Source organism: Erythrolamprus reginae, chromosome 2 (assembly GCF_031021105.1).
Source record: "Erythrolamprus reginae isolate rEryReg1 chromosome 2, rEryReg1.hap1, whole genome shotgun sequence".
Classification (NCBI taxonomy): Eukaryota; Metazoa; Chordata; class Lepidosauria; order Squamata; family Dipsadidae; genus Erythrolamprus; species Erythrolamprus reginae.
Genome location: NC_091951.1, coordinates 245,266,935 through 245,288,010, shown reverse-complemented (window position 1 = coordinate 245,288,010; position 21,076 = coordinate 245,266,935). Strand labels below are relative to the sequence as shown.

Here is a 21,076-nt window from a genome sequence, read left to right as displayed (position 1 = left end):
CTGAATCATGCTGAGGAATGTTTACTTACTCCAAGATATTTTACACAAATAACCTCACATACACTCATATTGTAATTGTTTCTAAATAAATGGTTCCGAGTAGTTCTCTTGTAAGTTAAAACAAAAATATTGCCGTAACCTTTTCTTTGGAAATGGAGGTGGAAAAATAATCACTCTGTGATTTCTGAAGAGCACCACTTGGCAAAAGCAATCTGAAGAGCTGTTTTTGTTTATGCAAGAGTTCAGCTATGTGTGAATAAAGCGAGCTTCAAGGCACATGGCAGGTCGCCATTTTGAAAGCATTTTCGACTATTGTACAGTCGAAATGATAACAGTGTTTTGGTGTCTGTATACATTTTGAGAAGCAAGATCTTTTTGATTAATGTTTCTAATTTGTTTTCTCTCTCTCTTTTAGCCTATCAGAACTTTCTTTCCAATGAGTAAGAGTGCCTTTTGTATTGTTTCAAAAACATCCCTCCCCAAAGAAGTGTTTTCACAACTAAAGAACTTTCTTAGACTCTCTAATCTTTAAATGCTGGTCTGAATGTTTGAGTGCAATTTTCAATTTACAAACATTGAATATAAAGTGGATGGATTAGAGAAGGTTTTCTAGAAAAATAGGTGTGAAGGTTGTTTTTAATTTTAAAAATTCAGAATGACAAAGTCAAACTTACCTAATAAAAATGGACCGTAGATGGATTGATCTACCCAATTCACCATAACCTTCAATAAATTTGTTCTTTCACAGCATAGTGTGGGACAATTCCTTCTGTAATGTCTTGGATTGGATTTTTTAGGAGTTTACATGGTAGCATTAATACCCATTCTGGAAATCTACTCCAAGTCACTTCAATGAAAGCAGGGTAAGTACCAAATAGAGATAGTCATACATTATTCTTCAATAAACCCATCATCACTTTTGTAATCTACAATTCATCTGGGGAATCTTCCAAAAATAGAATACAACTTCTGGTTGTGTTGATATTGGTTAACAACTTGAAAATATCAGTTCTTTAAAAGTCAGCTATAAATGAGATAGATGGCACACAAATCTAATAACTAAATAAAGATGAATTCTAAAAAATTCAACTTTGACAATAACCGAAATATTTAACTCAGAGCCTCCTTTCCTAGCTTGTACCTTCTAATTTCCACTTACTGTATGTTCTAATCTAACCATTACATTCACTTCATCTCCTTCCCTAATAGGCCTGATTCCTAAGAAGATTCTCAGGCCACAAACCTTACTGTAGCTTATGACATTTTAGTGCATAGTTTAAAATTGAAACCCTATGCACAGTACTGCAGGCATTAACCTAATTGTTTAAGGCTGTCTTACTATTACTGTTTTTCCTTCTCACAACTGCTGAAGGCTCATTCATCACTTCTGGGCCAAAAGAGAAAATAGGAGATTTCTCATACAGCAACATCAACATTAGTAGCCCAGGTGCCAAAAGGCAAAAGGGAAGAGGCCGTCTTTCATTCCCTCTCTTTACTTTTTGCTCCTTTTTTTAAAGTTTTATTTATATAGCATAACAATTCAACTTCCATCAATTTCCAGAATTTTTGCTCCTAATGTGAGATTGTTACAGCACTGGGCTGAGTTAGTAGGATGGAAGTTATACATCTCCACCCCATGTCCAGTCAACGAAGCAGTGGAAGTGATGTGCCGGTGCCTGGAGGATGTTGGGGCCTGGATGGGTGTCAACAAACTCAAACTCAACCCAGACAAGACAAAGTGGCTGTGGGTCTTGCCTCCTATCCGTCCATTACCCTGGGGGGAGAATCATTGACCCCCTCAGAGAGAGTTCACAACTTGGGCATCCTCCTCGATCCACAGCTCACATTAGAGAAACACCTTTCAGCTGTGGCGAGGGGGGCGTTCGCCCAGGTTCGCCTGGTGCACCAGTTGCGACCCTATTTGGACCGAGAGTCACTGCTCACAGTCACTCATGCCCTCATCACCTCAAGGCTCGACTACTGTAACGCTTTCTACATGGGGCTACCTTTGAAAAGTGTTCGGAAACTTCACATCGTGCGGAATGCAGCTGCGAGAGCAATCATGGGCTTTCCCAAATATGCCCATGTTACACCAACACTCCGCAGTCTGCATTGGTTGCTGATCAGTTTCCGGTCACAATTCAAAGTGTTGGTTATGACCTATAAAGCCCTTCATGGCACCGGACCAGATTACCTCAGGGAGCGCCTTCTGCTGCATGAATCCCAGCGACCAGTTAGGGCCCACAGAGTGGGTCTTCTCCGGGTCCCGTCAACCAAACAATGTCGCTTGGCGGGACCCAGGGGAAGAGCCTTCTCTGTGGTGTCCTAGCCCTCTGGAACCAACTCCCCCCAGAGATTAGAATTGCCCCCACCCTCCTTGCCTTTCGTCAGCTGCTTAAAACCCACCTCTGCCTCCAGGCATGGGGGAACTGAGATACACTTTCCCCCTAGGCCTTTACAATTTTATGCATGGTATGTCTGTATGTATGATTGGTTTTTATATAATGGATTTTAAACTGTTTTTAGTATTGGATTATTGTTATATACTTTTTTGTTACTGTTGTTAGCCGCCCCGAGTCTGCGGAGAGGGGCGGCATACAAATCCAATAAATAAATAAATAATAAATGAATAAGTCAGTGGGGAGAATGGCTTTAAAAAAAAAAAAGATTATTGGAAAGGTGATTTTATTTTGGAACTTAGAAACTTAAATCAGTCAGCAGAACCCAAAAACTTTACCTCTCTTTTATTTGCTACCAGAATGCTAGTCCTTCTGAAACCAAATCACCCCGTTGTTATTATTTTGTAACCATTTCCCCCTGGAATTTCAGTTATTGAATGACTTGAGGAGTCAACAACTCCTACTGACATTTCTTGCATTATGCAACTTGTTTTAAGTAGTTACAGCAGCAGATTCTTGGCACCTTATAGATAACCTAAGTTCTATCCCAGGGCTGTAAAACTCATGCCCTGCAGGCTGGATGCATTACATGTTGGCCATGCCTATGCCCGGTTTAACAAAGAGGGAGAAAGTCCCAATACAACACATGAAACCGCCATGATGATGTGAGTTTGACACCCCTGTTCTATCCTATGCTTAATTCTTTGGTAATTCTCTCCATCATCCCATCTTTTAACACAGCAACTTCTGCCTCACTTTGTGTTCACTCATCACTTGAGCCCCAAACTTGCTAATTGCATTTTAAGCATAACACATTATGTAAACTCAACTCATGTGGTCAATTTATTATTCAGTTATGAAGCCCATAAAATTGGGCTAATTGACGGCACTTCCACAGAAGGACAGCATGCCAGTTCAAAAGCCAGTTTAGACCTCTGCGATCCCACAACAGCAGTTCAGTTCAGGAACTGAGCCAATATGCATTTTAGCATGGTCGTTCCTTGCAGTGGGGACCTCTGCAGAGTTTGTAGGTGGTCTGCTTCTCCATTGGAGGGAACTCTTATTGTTCTGCTTTCCTCTGAGCTTCAAGGCCCTTTCTGCCTCCCTTTCACCTGGAAACTAGGCAGGGAATTGAGGGTTGAGGGAATATAGGTCATTCTGATGGAAAGAGAAAAAAAACATAGCAGTATAGAATTGCTATTAAAATTGTTCTATCTTCTGCAGCTTCAAAGTACACATTTTTGTTGGAACTCATTGCTCCCCTTTCAGTGATTGACCAAAATATTTATAGGCTTTGAAAAAAGGCCCTGGTTACAAAGTGGATAGCATGATAATGCATCACCTTCCAAGATCTCAATGGGATTTGTAATGTTGGAGGAATGACAGCTTTGGAAAAGGAAGTTTTACCCTATTATAAATGCTGGGTGATTTTATTGCATTTCAGTTCATTTTAAGGTGGAGTGAAGGAAAGAAGAATCCTTGTTACTTCTGCAACCCAAGAACTGAATGAAATTGGTTTTGAGGAGAAATTTCATCACAGTGAGAACAATTAACCAGTGGAACAGTTTGCCTTCAGAAGTTATGGATGCTCCATCTGTGGAGGCTTTTAAGATAAAACTGGACTGCCACTCATCTTCAATGGCATAAGAATTCCTGCTTGACCAGGGAATTGGACTAGAAGGTCTCTAGGGTCCCTTCCAACTCTGTTATTCTGTTAAATCTCCTGTTGGTCAAGTAGAGAAGTCAACGTCTTCTTTTTTCAGCCCACCATCATCAGTGTTCTGGGATTATACAATATTTGTGTTAACCAAATCCTAACAAGACAGCTTTGTCTCCCTGTCTTCCTTTTGGAGGCAAAGTAAAACTGTAACTCCTAGAGATTCTGGACGCATGAGCCTCCTAAATAGCCTTCAAAAAGGATATTCCAAGAACCAATCTTTGTTGCATCTTATTTATTTATTTATAAAATGTATTGGCGACCCATCTTATTACTTTGGGTAACTCTGAGGATCTTACAATATTAAAAAAGATTAAACATATACAAAATGTATAGACGATATAAATAAAACACTATAAAGATCTAAATGCTCAGCCCTAACTAAAAGATGAGAAGGGGAGAAGTGGGATCACTTATTAACCGATCAACCACTCCCATCATGAAGCCCCTCCCTTGGAGCCCCAAGCCATCTGTCTGAACCTGATGTCTAAGCCCGTGTTTCCCAACCTTGGCAACTTAGAGTTTTCTGGGAGTTGAAGTCCAAATATCTTCAAGTTGGCAAGGTTGGGAAACACTGGTCTAAGCTCCTACAGAAGTTCAGGAGGGTTGGAGATGACCTCATTCCAAGGTGCAAGAGGACAGGTGCAATGGGAAAGAGGGCTCTTCTCCTAGACTCAACCCACCAGAATACCCTGGCTGATTTGGCCTGCAGTGTCTTAGTTAAAGATAGCTGAAGGACACTTTGATAAACCTAGAACCTATGAAATCATCTACTCAAGTAATGAGTAGTAATATGCTTTAGTTATATGGAGTCTGATTTAGACACAATGCTAAACTGTGGTTTATTCTCTCTCTCTCTCTCTCACACACACACACACACACAATCAGTGTCCAGCCAAATTTAAAAGAACAAAAAACATAAAAGCAGACTGAAGAAAATAAATACAATAATGTACTAACAGTTAGCAAAATAAATCATAGACTATAAAATTCACTCTTCTGTCACTATGTTAATACAATTCTTACGAGATATGTGTGTGTGTGATTAATCTAAGATACTACTTGGTGCAAAATAAAAAAAATTAAAACTACATATCCCCTAAAGTTAACGTTTAAAATGTCTATCAAATCAAGTAATATTTTACAACAGAATAAGTATGTCTTTGACCTTTGACCAGTGTCTTGCTTTTATCACAACAACACAAAATATGGCTATCACGCACATAATAAATACCCGGCCAACGGTTTCTCCGTCGGCCGGAGTTGCCTCAGGGGCGGGGGAGGCGATGAGGCAGCTATTTTAGCTGCGAACTTCCGGTCTCGGCTGAAACCGGAAGTTCGGGTTCTGGCAACGCGCCAATCAGAGCGCGTTGCTGGCAACTTGAGGCGGGCCAGCAGATCGCCCTATTTAAAGGGCGATCTGCAAAAGCGGCTCCCATTGCTGTTTTTCTGTTTGCAAACAAAACAGTTTGCAAACAGGCTTCTTGACGCGGCGATCGGCGGCGGCTGCAGCGGATCGCCTTCAACGAGGACGGGGTCTATCGAGGCCTCGACAGGTTTCGAGTTAGGGGCTTGCTGCCCCTGACTCTTTTCTGTTTATTTGGCAGCGGAGGGTAGGGTAGCCTACTCTCCTGGGGGGTGGGGACAGGTGGCAGCCGGGCCCAAAGACCTCACCCGGTGGCATTAGGATTCTGGGGCTTTTACCTCTGAGTCTGGGATGGGATTTTGATTATTTGCTTGGGAAACTTTTACTTTGTCTGGGAAAGGCTGGTGCCAGGGGTTTAAGGGGGTGTAGTAGGCCTCTTCCCCTGGGGGGGTGGTAAGCTAGCCCACCCACCCCAGCCTAGCACCCTCTGCAGGGTGACGACCCCCCCCTTTTTTCTTTAGTGTGGGGCACAGGGGTTTTTTGGGTTTTTTGGGCCAAGGGGCCTTGTTTTGGGGGTGCTGGGGTTAGGTGGGCTGAACCAGGTTCCCTACGCCCCTGGGCTCCCTTAGTGGCCACCCCTTGGTGAGTTTTTATTTTTGGGGGGGTTTTTTCCCTTGGTGGGCTTTGCCCCAGGTTTTTAGGACCTCTAGACCTCCCATCCGGGGGGCTAGGGGAATAGGCCCATTTTTGGGGGCTTGTTTTTTATATTTGGGTTTGTGCTTGGGTGGCCTGTTTAGTATGGGCCCCAGGAAGCGTGTAGCCAAGCAGGCTCCACAGGGCCCTCGCCCTAGAAGGGCCAGGGTCCCCTCTGTCAGGGCTAGGGAGGCTGGGGCCGTAGTTCCTACCCCCCAAGCGCCGCCCCCGCCTGCCGCCCAGGCCCCTCAGGGCCAGGGAGCGGTGGTATCTGCTCAAGCTCTTTCTGCTCTCTTAGATCGCCTGGACCGCATGGACGCCCGCTGGGAAGCCGCCTTCGGGGCACGCGGGGGTTCCGGGCCCTCTGCAGCGTTGGGGGCCCCTCCGGCTACTGCGCACGCGCAAGAAGCTCCGGACCAGTTCGACCCTGTGGTGCGGGATGCCAGTTCTGCAGCGGGGGCCCTTGGGGTCCCATTGGATGGCAGGGGTGAGTCTCTTTCCTTCGCACCCACGCCGGTTGTTCAGGGGTTACCCACCCTAACCCCCCCGGCGGGAACGGCTGGCTTGGGCCCTCCTTTGGGGTCCAGCACGCCTGCGGTCTGCTCCCAGGTATGGGGGCCGACCGCACCGCCGGCTTTAGCTCCAGCCGGGGCGCCAGTGGTGACCACGGGATCTTTGATTGGCACGACTGGGGTGACCGGGGTCCAGGTGGCCCCCACTGGGATGGGTGGTTCTGTGGTTCTGCCTGGATTGGCCAGCCTTCCGGCGGCCGTATCTTCGGTGGGGTTGGCCAATAACAGTGTGGCCACCTCGACTGACCCCATGGCAGCCGCCGTGGGGGCGCTTCCTACGGGCCTTCCCTCGACCCCTTTGGGGTATCATTTACACCCCTCAATACGAGATAAGATTTGGAGGGGGGAATACATTGATCTCTACACCCTTTTGAATAGGGAAGTTCCCAAGAAGGAAAGGGATGAGGAGGCCCGTACCGACCGGGCCAAAAAGGTCAAGGTACCTAGGTCGTTCCGTTCTTGGCTTTACGCCTTTTTGACATACGCCACGGTTGTCATACAGAAGGAGCCGGGCAGGGCCACTGCGCTCCTTAAGTACATTGACCTCATTGCCATGGCACACTTCGAGGTCAATGGGGATGCCTGGCAGACTTACGACGAGTCATTCCGCATGAGGGTGGCGTTTGACCCTTCTCTGCCCTGGGATCGGGAAGTTCCCGATCTATGGTTTCAGGCGACCCGCAAGAGCGGGTCGGGCCAAAGGACCGATAGTGGTCATTTGATGGAGGAGGAGCCGGCTGCGCCCCGCACGGTTGCGGGGCAGGGTGTTCGAACCACCCCGCTTTGTTTCGAGTACGGCGCCAAGGGCTCTTGCACTCGCTCCTCCTGTAAGTTCCGGCATGCCTGCGGGAAGTGCGGGGGTTCCCACGCCACGCACATGTGCCCGCGTCCCGGGAGAAACAGGAACGGCAGGGACGAGAACAAGCCCGCAGTTCCTGCGACTCAAGGGCCCCAGTCCGGTCAGGCTTAAGCCCCTGGCTGAACTCTTGCGGGGATACCGACCGCCACATAGGGCAGCCGCTATCCTGCGGGGCTTTAGTAAGGCTTTAGAATTCCGTATCAGGGTCCCCCTAGGGCCTTTATGGCCAAGAATTTGAGGTCCCTTCAGGGTTACGAGGAGTTGGTTAGGATAAAGATTAAGAAGGAAGTAGATGGGGGAGGGTCCTGGGCCCCTTTCCCTCCCCTCCCATCCCGACTTTGAGGGTATCCCCCCCTTGGGGTGGTACCCAAGAAGGCACGGGGTGAGTTGGTTTGATTCACCATCTTTCTTTTCCCCGGGGGGAGTCGGTGAACGACTTCATACCGGAGGAACTGTGTTCGGTCTGCTACGCCTCGTTCGACGCGGCAGTAGCTATGGTTCGGGCTTGTGGGGTCGGGGCGCTCATGGGCAGGAGCGACATGAAGTCCGCTTTTAGGCTCCTGCCCATACACCCCGACGATTTCGATCTCCTGGGTTTCTGCTTTGAGGGAGGTTTTTTTTTTTTTTACATGGAGCGCACACTCAAAAGCAAGATTTGCTTCTCCAAGCAGACTTGCAATTGCACTCCGACGCCTCGGTTTCCCTGGGCTTCGGGGTGATGCTTGCAGCTCCAACGTGGTCTGACCGTGAAAACCATTAGGGGCAAGTTGGCGGGCTTAGCGTTTATCGCCAAAGCTCAAGGGTTCCCTGACACGTGTAGTGACTTTCGGGTTAGGCGTATGTTAGAAGGGTGTTCCCGGGAACGGCCGACACCGGCGGCTGATGCCCGGCAGCCCTTATCCATATTCCAGCTGTCGGCCCTAAGCCAAGCGTGGGTCAGGCTGTGCACTTCACACTATGATGCCTGCCTTTTCCACGCGGCAGCGGCTACGCCCTTGGGGCTTTTCGGGTGAGTGAAGTGTTAGCCAGCTCTGTTCGGGACAATAGCATGCGCGCGCTCCAGCGGAGCGACGTGCAGCTACAAGTTAGTAGGGTCTCCATACGTCTGCGACAGTCCAAGGGACCAGGTGGTCGCGGTGTGGAGATTGTTTTGGCACCAACGTCGGATGGTGCAGTGTGCCCGGTGTCGGCCCTAACCGCCTTTTGCGCTAATCGGGGGGGAACACCCGGGATTTTTATTTTGTCATTGGAAGGGCCCCTTAACTATGTACCAATTATGGGCGGTTACTATGTGGGCCCTGGAGCTGGGGGGCGCGGACACTGCTAGGTTCGGCACCCACTGTTTCATATAGGGCGGCTACCGCAGCCGCCAACGCTGGTCTGACGGATCGCCATATTATGGCCATAGGCCGTTGGAGATCGGCGGCCTTTCGTACATACGTCAGGCCCTCCCGATAGGGACCCGTTTTGGCTGCTTTAATTCTCTGTTTGTCTTTTCAGCTGTTGTTGGTTCCCGGCCCGCAGTTTGGCTCATGGGCCACAGTTTCGTGTTTTGGGCCGGCCGTTTTGCCTCACGGTCCCCTGTCGGATCACGCTTTCCCTGGGCTCGACGGTGGACGTTGTTCGGATGGGCCGAAGGGGAATGCGCTGGGTGGGGCTCTGCCCCCTGTTTTTTGAACGGTGTTGTGCCAAGGGAGCCCCCGAGTTGTTGGTGATCCACCTCGGGGGCAACTATCTTGGCGTGTTGAGCGGCTTGTCGGTGAGCATCCAGGCTCGCGAAGACCTTCGGGCCATCGCAGCCGCGTATCCAGGCACACGTCTGGTTCGGTCTGAGATCCTTCCCAGACTTGTTTGGCGGGATGCTGTTTCACCCAAAGCCGTTAGCTAGGCCAGGTTGTGGGTCAACCAGGCCATTGGTAAGGTGGTTAGGGAGTTGGGGGGGGGTGTAGTGAAGCATCCCCACATAAAATTTGGAACCCCCGGCTCTACCGAGCCGACGGCGTTCACCTCTCAGAGGAGGGGAACGCCATTTTCCTGTCGGACCTGCAGAGGTGCCTCCAGGAATTGGTGTAGGAGGCTGGGTGGGGGTCGGGGGGGCCAAGATTGAGATCTGACCCCCCCTCCGTGGCAGGTTTGGGGCGGAAATGGGCATTTAGATGCAACTGCGCATGCTCCTTTCAGGGCATCATTAAAGGGTGATGGACCGCCTCTCTCCAGGAACCAGAGGTTTAACAACGTCGGGGATTGGAGAGAGGATGTCCATGGGGAATCACCGGATCCAATGTCCCACGGGGATTGGAGGGTGATCTCCTCCCACACGCGAAGCGTGGCTAGGATCCAGGTGATGGTGGTACCTTCACCTGGATCAGCATGGAGTCATTGCCCAATGTTGCCTAAGTATGTTATGGTAGGAATTTCCGCCCCGTTAGTTTTGCTCTGCAGGTCCTTAGTTTGTTTGGAATTAAATATTCAAATTTGTTTATGCAAATTTATGCAAATTTATTTAAATTTATTTATTTAAATTTATTTAAAGTTATTTAAATATGTTAATTAATAAATGACTCTTAATTAATCCACAACTCACGTCTCAGCGTCGTTACTCCGCCTCCGGGGGCAAATACCCGGCCAACGGTTTCTCCGTCGGCCGGAGTTGCCTCAGGGGCGGGGGAGGCGATGAGGCAGCTATTTTAGCTGCGAACTTCCGGTCTCGGCTGAAACCGGAAGTTCGGGTTCTGGCAACGCGCCAATCAGAGCGCGTTGCTGGCAACTTGAGGCGGGCCAGCAGATCGCCCTATTTAAAGGGCGATCTGCAAAAGCGGCTCCCATTGCTGTTTTTCTGTTTGCAAACACCCGCCCACCCTCCGCTATCACCAGTGTGTCCTCCTGAGGTCGCCTCGGGGCCGAATAGGAATTTTTTGCGGCCTCCCCTTTAGAGGCGGCCGTTTTTTCGCCTATTCCACACTGACGGGTGCGGATTGGATTGGTTAGGGGGCGCGGTGCATTTATTTAAATAGGCCTCCCTTTGGTCATTGGGGTTGGCAGGTTTGGGGCGGAAATGGGCATTTAGATGCAACTGCGCATGCTCCTTTCAGGGCATCATTAAAGGGTGATGGACCGCCTCTCTCCAGGAACCAGAGGTTTAACAACGTCGGGGATTGGAGAGAGGATGTCCATGGGGAATCACCGGATCCAATGTCCCACGGGGATTGGAGGGTGATCTCCTCCCACACGCGAAGCGTGGCTAGGATCCAGGTGATGGTGGTACCTTCACCTGGATCAGCATGGAGTCATTGCCCAATGTTGCCTAAGTATGTTATGGTAGGAATTTCCGCCCCATTAGTTTTGCTCTGCAGGTCCTTAGTTTGTTTGGAATTAAATATTCAAATTTGTTTATGCAAATTTATGCAAATTTATTTAAATTTATTTATTTAAATTTATTTAAAGTTATTTAAATATGTTAATTAATAAATGACTCTTAATTAATCCACAACTCACGTCTCAGCGTCGTTACTCCGCCTCCGGGGGCAAATGGTTTTAAATCCTGAAGGAAAAGGTTTGTGTAACATTTATCTGGCCTTCTAAGGAACATATCTATTAGAAGGACAATATAGATTGACCTAATGTCTTTGTAAAATTTACAATGTAGTAATACCCATAAGAGGGCTAGTGGTAATACCCATAACAGTGGATTTTTTAATAAACCACTGTTGATTAGGTTCACACAACTCCTTCAGTCTAAATCAGACCAAACATCTCATGAGGTAATGCTGTGAGTAAACCAGAGCGTCTCAACCCATGCCTCGTAGTATGGCTGAAGTAAGTAAATCAAAATACGTCACATAGCAAGCCCTGCACTGTGTCTCCTGAGGAAAGGAATAAATTGTACAGATAAAGCGTAAGAGGTTTTTAAATCACACACCCTGGACTGGGGAGTATTAAACACTTAGGGAGGGAGGGGAAATATTCATTATGGAGAGCAGAGCCTTTAAATTGACCCTTGGAATTTCTGTGTTAGATCCAAGCAGGATGGCTTTTATCTAATTACGAGTATAAATATATCGCTGGCCAATTTTTCCCCAGACCCCACACTGTTCTCGCTCACTTCTGATGTCACTGTGATCGTCAACGCTTCTCAGTTTGGCAGAGGATGAAGCCAAGAAACTAAGAATCGCTGGTTTCAAAAGCGATTCTGTCCTTCTGCAACTCCACCGTGGAGGAAGAAAAGCCTGCCAGCAGCCTGGAGCGCAGGGCCAAAGGAGACACTGAAAAGCTGGGCTGGACTGGCACCTCTAGGAGAGCCAATGGGAAAATCTGGCTATTTGGTTTGGAGTTTAATTTTTACATAAACAGAGGGATTTGAGAGGGGTTTTTTTTTGCCTGTCTGTTTTCAGTCAATCACAGGATGTCCCCTCATTCTCACAACAGTAAATCTGGCACCAAGATCATGGCTATAAATTGAGATTTCTCCACGTAGTTTGTGAGGGTCCTTCTGCCATCCTGTTCTTTGCGGTAAGGGTTTAGCTCCAACCAGCTTCACTTGGCATCTGAAAGCCAAAAGGGCATCTGTGCTTCAGAGTGACTCCCAATGGGGGATTGTTTGTGCCCTTCTTATTACGTTAATTACAGCACAACTATTAGAGCAGACTCAGGCCCAGAAAACAGAGAAAGATCAAGACGGAAAGACCTAACCAGAGTTTGTTTGCAAAGTTGCAGCTTTTTCTGTCTGTAGCAGCATCAACTGTTTGAAGCTAAACAACTCTGAAAAATTACAGCCTCTCCCTATGTCAGAAACTTCATTGATAATAATAATAATAATAATAATAATAATAATAATAATAATAATAATAATATTGCACAGACTGACTACAGGCATAGACATGATGCTGTGGCACAGATGATCCACTGGAACTTGTGCCGGAACTACCATTTACCAGTGGCAAAGAACTGGTGGGATCATAAGCCCAAAAAAGTGGTCAAAAATGAGCAAGCAAAACTACTGTGGGACTTCCGACTTCAGACTGACCGAATTCTGAAGCATAACACACCAGACATTGTGATCGCGGAGAAAAAGAAAGTATGGATCATCGACATCGCAATCCCAGGAGACAGCAGAATTGAGGAGAAGCAGCTAGAGAAATTAGTGAAATACGAAGATCTAAAAATCGAGCTGCAATGACTCTGGCATAAGCCAGTGAAAGTGGTCCCAGTGGTACTTGGCACGCTGGGCGCAGTACCAAAGGATCTCAGCTGACATTTGAAAACCATTGGAATTGACAAAATCTCCATCTGTCAATTGCAAAAGGCTGCTTTACTGGGATCGGCAAACATAATTCGCCGCTACATCACGCAGTCCTAGGTGCTTGGGAAGCGCCCGACTGGTGATGAAATACGAAATCCAGCATAGTGATCTCGTTTGCTGTGTTGTACTGACATAATAATAATAATAATAATAATAATAATAATAATAATAATAATAATAATTTATTAGACTCGGGTTACTAAGTAACTAAGTTACTAAGTAACTCTCGGGGCAGCAAAGTAGCTCTCAGTTAAACCTTCATTTATTCATGGTCAAGCAAGAAGTTCTAGTTTCTGTATTTTGGTTTTCTTTGCATTTTTGCACATGTGTAAGTGTCTGAAAGTGATCGGGACAATAGCTTTTAAACAGTGTTGGTTTCTGAAAGGATCCCTGTGCAGCCCACTAGACAGGAGTGGGGGAAAAAGAGGGACAATTTTGAACAAGGCTGACAACCATCTCATTTGAAACATTATCCTTTGCAATTTGAATCCTTCTTTGCTGAATGATTTGCATTTGGAGAAAATATGCTAGATTGCTTCAGCAAGATTTTGAATATTTACCTTTGGAAGGGTACATTGGGAGTGGGTTTCCCACTAATGGTGGAATAATAACATCCCCACTTTTGGTCTCTCTTTCTCATTTACTATTTCTCTCCTTTTCAAATCAAAAGCATGAGAGAATTCCAAAATCCTTGGAAATAAACATCTTACACCTCACAATTGATTATTGGAGACCCACTTCTAACTGAGAAAGCTCTGGATTGGCCAGAGTCACTTCTAGTGAGATGGACATCTATCTATCTATCTATCTATCTATCTATCTATCTATCTATCTATCTATCTATCTATCTATCTATCTATTTATTTATTTATTGGATTTGTATGCCGCCCCTCTCCGTGGACTTGGGGCGGCTAACAACAGTGATAAAAACAATATGTAGCAATCCAATAATAAACAACTAAAAACCCTTATTATAAAAACCACACATACATAGTGACATACCATGCATAAACTGTAGAGGCCCAGGGGAAAAGAACATCTCAGTTCCCCCATGCCTGATGGCAGAGGTGGGTTTTAAGGAGCTTATGAAAGGCAAGGAGGGTGGGGGCAATTCTGATCTCTGGAGGGAGTTGGTTCCAGAGGGCTGGGGCCGCCACAGAGAAGGCTCTTCCCCTGGGTCCCGCCAAACGACATTGTTTAGTTGACGGGACCCGGAGAAGGCCCACTCTGTGGGACCTAATCGGTCGCTGGGATTCGTGCGGCAGAAGGCGGTCCTGGAGATATATTTTTTTATTTAGTTTATTTTATTATGTTTTATTATTTTTATAAATAACTCAATGCAGCAATTTTTCCTTCCTTCTCCTATTTTCCTCACAACAGTCTGTGAGGTTCATCTGAGAGAAAGTGGCCAGTCACTTTCATGTCTATGGTGGATTAAAACTCACATTTTCCTGTTTTTTGGGACAGCCCCTTAATCACTAAACCAAACTGGCTGTATAAATTTGATAAGTACATTAAATAAATAAAATCTCACGTTTATCACATTAAACATACTCAGCTCTATGCAACATGAAGCAAGCAGATGTGGCTAAAGGTTGTCCCCTCTTTTATTAAGACTTATGCAAAATAAAAGAAAAAATCCTGTATATCTCCAACAGCCTGTTTGTCCTTTTATTATGTCTTTCAAATGATGGGCTTGCAGACAAAGACAGTGCCTTGATTCCTTGGTTAACCTGCACTTTTCTAGACTTCCTTGGAGTTGCAGTGCCGGTAATAATTTGTGTAAATGATAGGTTATCCCTTGAAGTTTTATGTATTGCTCTGCATTTGTTTGGGTTGCATACATATACTCTGACATTACATTAGCTTTGCAGACAGCCTGGTCCCCTTGCCCACTGCCTTTTATTTATTTATTGTATTTATTCATTTGTCCAATACACAATTACATAGGAAGAAAAATAGACATGTAGTAATATATATAAGGGTAAAAGTGAACTTAGAGGAGAGGATATATGAAAGGAAGAGAATATATATGATAGGTGAAAGAAAGGAAAGACAATTGGACAGGGGACGAAAGGCACACCAGTGCACTTATGTACGCCCCTTACTGGCCTCTTAGGAACCTGGAGAGGTCAATCGTGGAGAGTCTAAGGGAGAAATGTTGGGGGTTAGGGGTTGACACAATTGAGTCAAGTAATGAGTTCCACGCTTCGATAACTCGATTGTTGAAATCATATTTTTTACAGTCAAGTTTGGAGCGGTTCGTATTAAGTTTGAATTTGTTGCGTGCTCTTGTGTTGTTGCGGTTGAAGCTGAAGTAGTCATTGACCGGTAGGACGTTGCAGCATATGATCTTGTGGGCAATACTCAAATCGTGTTTTAGGCGCCGTAATTCTAGGCTTTCTAGGCCCAGGATTGTTAGTCTATTTTCGTAGGATATTCTGTTTCGAGTGGAGGAGTGAAGGGCTCTTCTGGTGAAATATCTTTGGACATTTTCGAGGGTGTTGCTGTCTGAGATGTGGTATGGGTTCCAGACAGATGAGCAGTAGTCTAGGATGGGTCTGGCAAAAGTTTTGTAGGCTCTTGTGAGTAGTGTGAGATTGCCTGAGCAGAGGCTGAGTAGGATCAGGTTAACAACTCTAGAAGCTTTTATCATGCTGCTGCTCTGAACGGATTAAAAAACAAATAGATTTGAAAAATCAGGTGCTTCAGCCATTTGCGAAGTGTTTCCCTCTGCACCAATGGACAGCAGCTCTGAGGACTATAACTCTGACCTGAAGTGGTAGCTGACTTAATCTTACTCAAACAAGACAGCCACTCATACACAGTTACTAGGAAGAGTAGATATAATGACCTCACACTGAATCATAATTTGCTTGCTTATAATTTTTAAAAGACCGCAGTTACGGTAAATGATCCTTTCCAGACTCACTTCTCTGGTTTGCCAAGGAATTTAACCTTTTTATGAGTGCAATTTTTTTATAGTACTTAACCTATTTAGGATTTCATTTTGTGGGGCCCTTCAGCTTTAAGTAAAATGAAATGAAAATTCTGTTGCTTTATTTTTCTACCTTTTCCTTAACTACTTTATTTTTATTTTTTATTTTTATTTTTTGTCTAATATACAATACATATGGAAGAGAGTAGGCATTAGGTAATATATATAAAGATAGAAGGAAAAAGAGGATAGAAACATAGAAACATAGAAGTCTGACGGCAGAAAAAGACCTCATGGTCCATCTAGTCTGCCCTTATACTATTTTCTGTATTTTATCTTAGGATGGATATATGATGGATATATATGATATAAGAAATAAGGAGAGAATATATATGATATATGTATGTATATATATGTAGATAGATATATATATGTAGATAGATAGATAGATAGATAGATAGATAGAAAGATAGATAGATAGATAGATAGATAGATAGATAGATAGATAGATAGATAGATAAGGTAAGGTAAGACAATTGGACAGGGGACGATAGGCACATCAGTGCACTTATGTACGCCCCTTACTGGCCTCTTAGGAATCTGGAGAGGTCAATTGTGGAGAGTTTAAGGGAGAAATGTTGGGGGTTGGGAGTTGACACTATTGAGTCCGGTAATGAGTTCCACGCTTCGACAACTCGATTGTTGAAGTCGTATTTTTTACAGTCAAGTTTGGAGCGGTTAATATTAAGTTTGAATCTGTTGAGTGCTCTTGTGTTGTTGCGGTTGAAGCTGAAGTAGTCGTTGACCGGAAGGACGTTGCAGCATATGATCTTGTGGGCAATACTTAAATCATGTTTTAAGTGCCGCAGTTCTAGGCTTTCTAGACCCAGGATAGTTAGTCTGTTTTCGTAGGGTATTCTGTTTCGAGTGGAGGAGTGAAGTGCTCTTCTGGTGAAATATCTTTGGACGTTTTCGAGAGTGTTGATGTCTGAGATGTGGTGTGGGTTCCAGACAGATGAGCTGTATTCGAGAATGGGTCTGGCATAGGTTTTGTAGGCTCTAGTCAGTAGTGTGAGGTTGCCAGAGCAGAAGCTACGTAGAATCAAGTTAACAACTCTGGAAGCAAAAAGCACACAGTTGCTTGCAATATTATCACAGAGGTCATTGATGTATAGGATGAAAAGAGTAGGACCTAGTACGCTGCCTTGGGGAACGCCGCTTATGACAGGGACTGGGGTGGAAATGGCGCTTCCGATTTTGATAACTTGTTGCCTGTTTGACAGGAATGCAGTAATCCAGTTGTGGAGGAGTCCTGAGATGACATAGGATTTGAGTTTTAGGAGAAGTTTGTCGTGAACTACTGAGACAAAGGCTTTGCAGAAGTCAATATAAATTGCATCAATGGATTTTCCTTGATCAAGGTGGTTAGTCCAGATGTTTTTGCAGTGAAGTAGTTGTAGGTTGCAGGATAGTTTCTTTCTGAATCCAAATTGTTTTTTTGATAGTAGGTTATTAGATTCTACGTAAATGGTGATTGATCGGTTTATAATTGATTCCATGATTTTACAAGGGACGCAGCATAGTGATATTGGTCTGTAGTTGTCAACTAGTGATGGGTCTCCTTTTTTGAAAATGGGGATGACTACTGCTTTTGACCACAGCTTGGGGAGAGTGCTGGTCCTGAAGGATTTTTGGAAGATAATGCTTAGGGGTTCAGCTATGGCAGAAGAAAGTTTTCTTATGAAGTAAGCACAAAGACCGTCTGGTCCGACAGATAGGGAAGGTTTGAGGTCACGGATTGCTTTTTCAACGTAGTCTATGGTGAAGGTGATTTGGGTTAGGTTTTTTAATGAGTTTGGAATGCGATTTGCGAAGAAGGGGGATGAGCCGATACTGTTAACAAAAACAGATCCAAAAAAGGAGTTGAAGAGGTTAGCTTTGGATGGGTCATCATGGTATTCTTTGTTGTTGGGTCCTACGAGAGGTGGAATAGGTCTGGAGTCGTTAAGTTTGTTGTTGACGAAGTTGTAGAAGGCACGGTTAGATTTGGTGCGTAGGAGGTTTTCCTCTTGTTCATTGTGATAGTTGAGACATTCTACTTTTATTTGTTGGCATATGCTTCTGTAGCGGCTTTTAAAGTTGGTTACTGGGCCTTTTTTGTTTCTATGCCAGAGGGATCTTTTTTTGGTTTGTAGTTTCTTTATCGATACTGGTACGTTATTTTTTCGTTTTCTTCTAGGAGAGGTGAGTGGAACATGCAGATCTATAAGTCTATTAATTTGGTGTAAGAACAGGTTGTAGAGGTCATCAATGGTGATGCATTTAGAGAACAAGGATTGCCAATTAATAAATGAGAGATTGGCGTCTATGAGTTCATAGTTGGCTTTCCTGAAATTGTACTTAGGCGCGGCATACTTCAGGTGAGTGTTTAGATGATGTAGGTTGAGGTTGAAGTTGATCGTGCTGTGGTCGCTGTTGGAGAAGGGTTCTTTTATGTGCAGTCCATAGATAGCACTTTTGCTGTTGCAGATTATGAGATCGAGACAGTTGTTGAGTCTGGTGTTGTTTGATACTAATTGTTCAAGTCCTAGGCTGGTGACGGTGTTATAGATGGCGGTATGTATAGGTTATTTGTTTTCATTTTTAAATGCCAAGGCTTGGATAATGGGTGTGTTTTTATCAATATTATGATCCTCTGTGAGAATTTGATTCAAACGGGTTAATTTTTTTAAACTCAAGGGGAAAAAATAATTTTTCTGGCAAACAAATGATTAGCAATGTGCATAGCTGTTTTTTCCCCCCTCCAAGTCTCAGATCATATGAAAAAAGAATGAATATGGGGCTATGTGAGTACAGTGATCCCTCGAGTTTCGCGATCTCGATGTTCGCTAAACGCTATATCGCGAGTTTTCAACCCGGAAGTAAACAACACCATCTGCGCATGCGTGCCCTTTTTTTCTATGGCCACGCATGCGTAGATGGTGGAGTTTCCCCACCGGGCTGAGCGGCTTCCCCTGGGTCTTCCCCCTCTTGCCCCGGTAAGTGGCGCGAGCAACGGCGTGGGCGCGCGCGCGGGGCCCGCTTCCCAGCTGGGAAGCAACAACACCAACCGGGTGGGTGGGGGAAGCCCCGGCGGCGCACGCGCGAGGCCCGCTTCCCAGCTGGGAAGCAACAATACCAACCGGGTGGGTGGGGGAAGCCCCGGCGGCGCGCGCGCGAGGCCCGCTTCCCAGCTGGGAAGCAACAATACCAACCGGGTGGGTGGGGGAAGCCCCGGCGGCGCGCGCGCGGGGCCCGCTTCCCAGCTGGGAAGCAACAATACCAACCGGGTGGGTGGGGGAAGCCCCGGCGGCGCGCGCGCGGGGCCCGCTTCCCAGCTGGGAAGCAACAATACCAACCGGGTGGGTGGGGGAAGCCCCGGCGGCGCGCGCGCGAGGCCCGCTTCCCAGCTGGGAAGCAACAATACCAACCGGGTGGGTGGGGGAAGCCCCGGCGGCATGCGCGCGAGGCCCGCTTCCCAGCTGGGAAGCAACAACACTAACCGGGTGGGTGGGGGAAGCCCCGGCGGCGCGCGCGTGGGGCCCGCTTCCCAGCTGGGAAGCAACAACACCAACCGGGTGGGTGGGGGAAGCCCCGGCGGCGCGCGCGGATAAGCAGCAGCAGCGAGGCGGCGGGGAAACTCCAATCTTCGGCTCCTCGCTGCTGCGGTGGAAGTAAAAACACCATCTGCGCATGCGCAGATGGTGGTTTTACTTCCGCACCGCTACTTCGCGAAAAATCGATCATCGCGAGGGGTCCTGGAACGGAACCCTCGCGATGATCGAGGGACCACTGTATTGCAACTAAGAACTTTTTCAATAAGGTGTACACAAAGGACCAAAAATCATTGGACTAAATTTGTTGCTAGCATAAGGGACACAGATCCGTATTTATGATGAAAAGTTTAAAAAAACTCTTCCAAGCTATTGATAAACTATTGATAAGCTATTGATAAAAGCAGAGTTTATAAAACAAATTTTCATTGCTGAGCTGTAGGTTCAGAAGCTGTATGGAAGTATGATAAAAATATGCTTAAAGTTAGGAGTAGAGCTTTAGGCTGCTTGACTTTATGCTATACTGAATTTGCTCCTTAAGTATAATCTTGTTTTCATTTGTTCACATTTCTCTTTAAGTGCTTTTCTGAAAAACATACCAACACTATTTTTGAGGTTGACAGCATTGTCCATTGTAACTGATTGATGGAATGTATCTGAAGAGGGGAGATTGGATCTTTAGTTGATCTCCAACTTTCAGTTGTTGTTATTTTTCACCATTTTCACCAGTTATGTCCAATAGGCAAGTGATCTATCAATAGTGAACTAAAAAATCCCAAATGTGGATAATGTTGCATATTCTCTTTGTTGTACCTATGCTCCTCTGGCTAGTTTTCAAAGTATCTAAAGTTCCTATTTTTTTTCTTTTGAAACAGATTGTTCCCCAGACCTGGAGTATGGCCTGCATCTTGTTTATTGATGTTTATTGGGTACTCGGATAATATCCTAGAAAAAAAAGAATGTCTTGAATTAAAAAAGGCTGACTGTTAAATAAGTAATCAAGGAGTTGGTGATCCAAAGATTGACCAATGAGTAGTAGTTCCATTGCCTCTGTAACAAATTGCTCCTGACTCCAGGTGAGGTCAGATCCTTCCTTAATAATGTTTCAGAAGAAAATAAAATCAAGCTCTTTATTAAGGTATATAAATTTTGGATATCAATAAATAAATCCATGCTTATAACCAATTTGGGGCACATTAGACTATCTCTTTGAAGAAGGGTCTAAAGTTGGGAAGAGTGAAAGGAAAGAGAAGAAGACAACCAAGAGCAAGATGGATGGACTCAGTTATAGTGATGGACGAACCCAACGGTGTTTGGGTTCGGCAAGTTCGGACGAACTTTATGCAAAATTTGGGCAAACCCGAACCAAAACCGAACCCAAACGGGGAATCCCTCCCACGAAGAGATTCCGGGAGCGGAGCTTTGACATCACCGGCAGGTTGCTAAGGACGCCAAGGTGATAACTTCCTGGATTCCATGGAATCCAGGAAGTGATCACCTTGGCATCCTTAGCAACCTGCCGGTGACGTCAAAGCTCCGAACGCCGAACATGACCTCGAACTTTGCCCGAAGTTTGAAAAAATTTCGGGTTCATGTTCAGCATACCAAACACCACAAAATTCAGTACGGACCCGAATTGT

At 45.6% G+C, this 21,076-nt stretch overlaps 1 long non-coding RNA gene across 1 annotated transcript in view; it reads left to right on the top strand.

Moving 5' to 3' along the window:
• The window catches only part of LOC139158898 (uncharacterized), a 31,234-nt gene extending 10,869 nt beyond the window's left edge, over nt 1-20,365 (top strand). Inside the window, exons 2-3 of the long non-coding RNA XR_011557765.1 lie at nt 749-863; nt 20,312-20,365. This is a non-coding gene — a long non-coding RNA (uncharacterized lncRNA). The remainder of the gene's footprint in view (nt 1-748; nt 864-20,311) is intronic.
• Nucleotides 20,366-21,076: the final 711 nt, after the last annotated feature.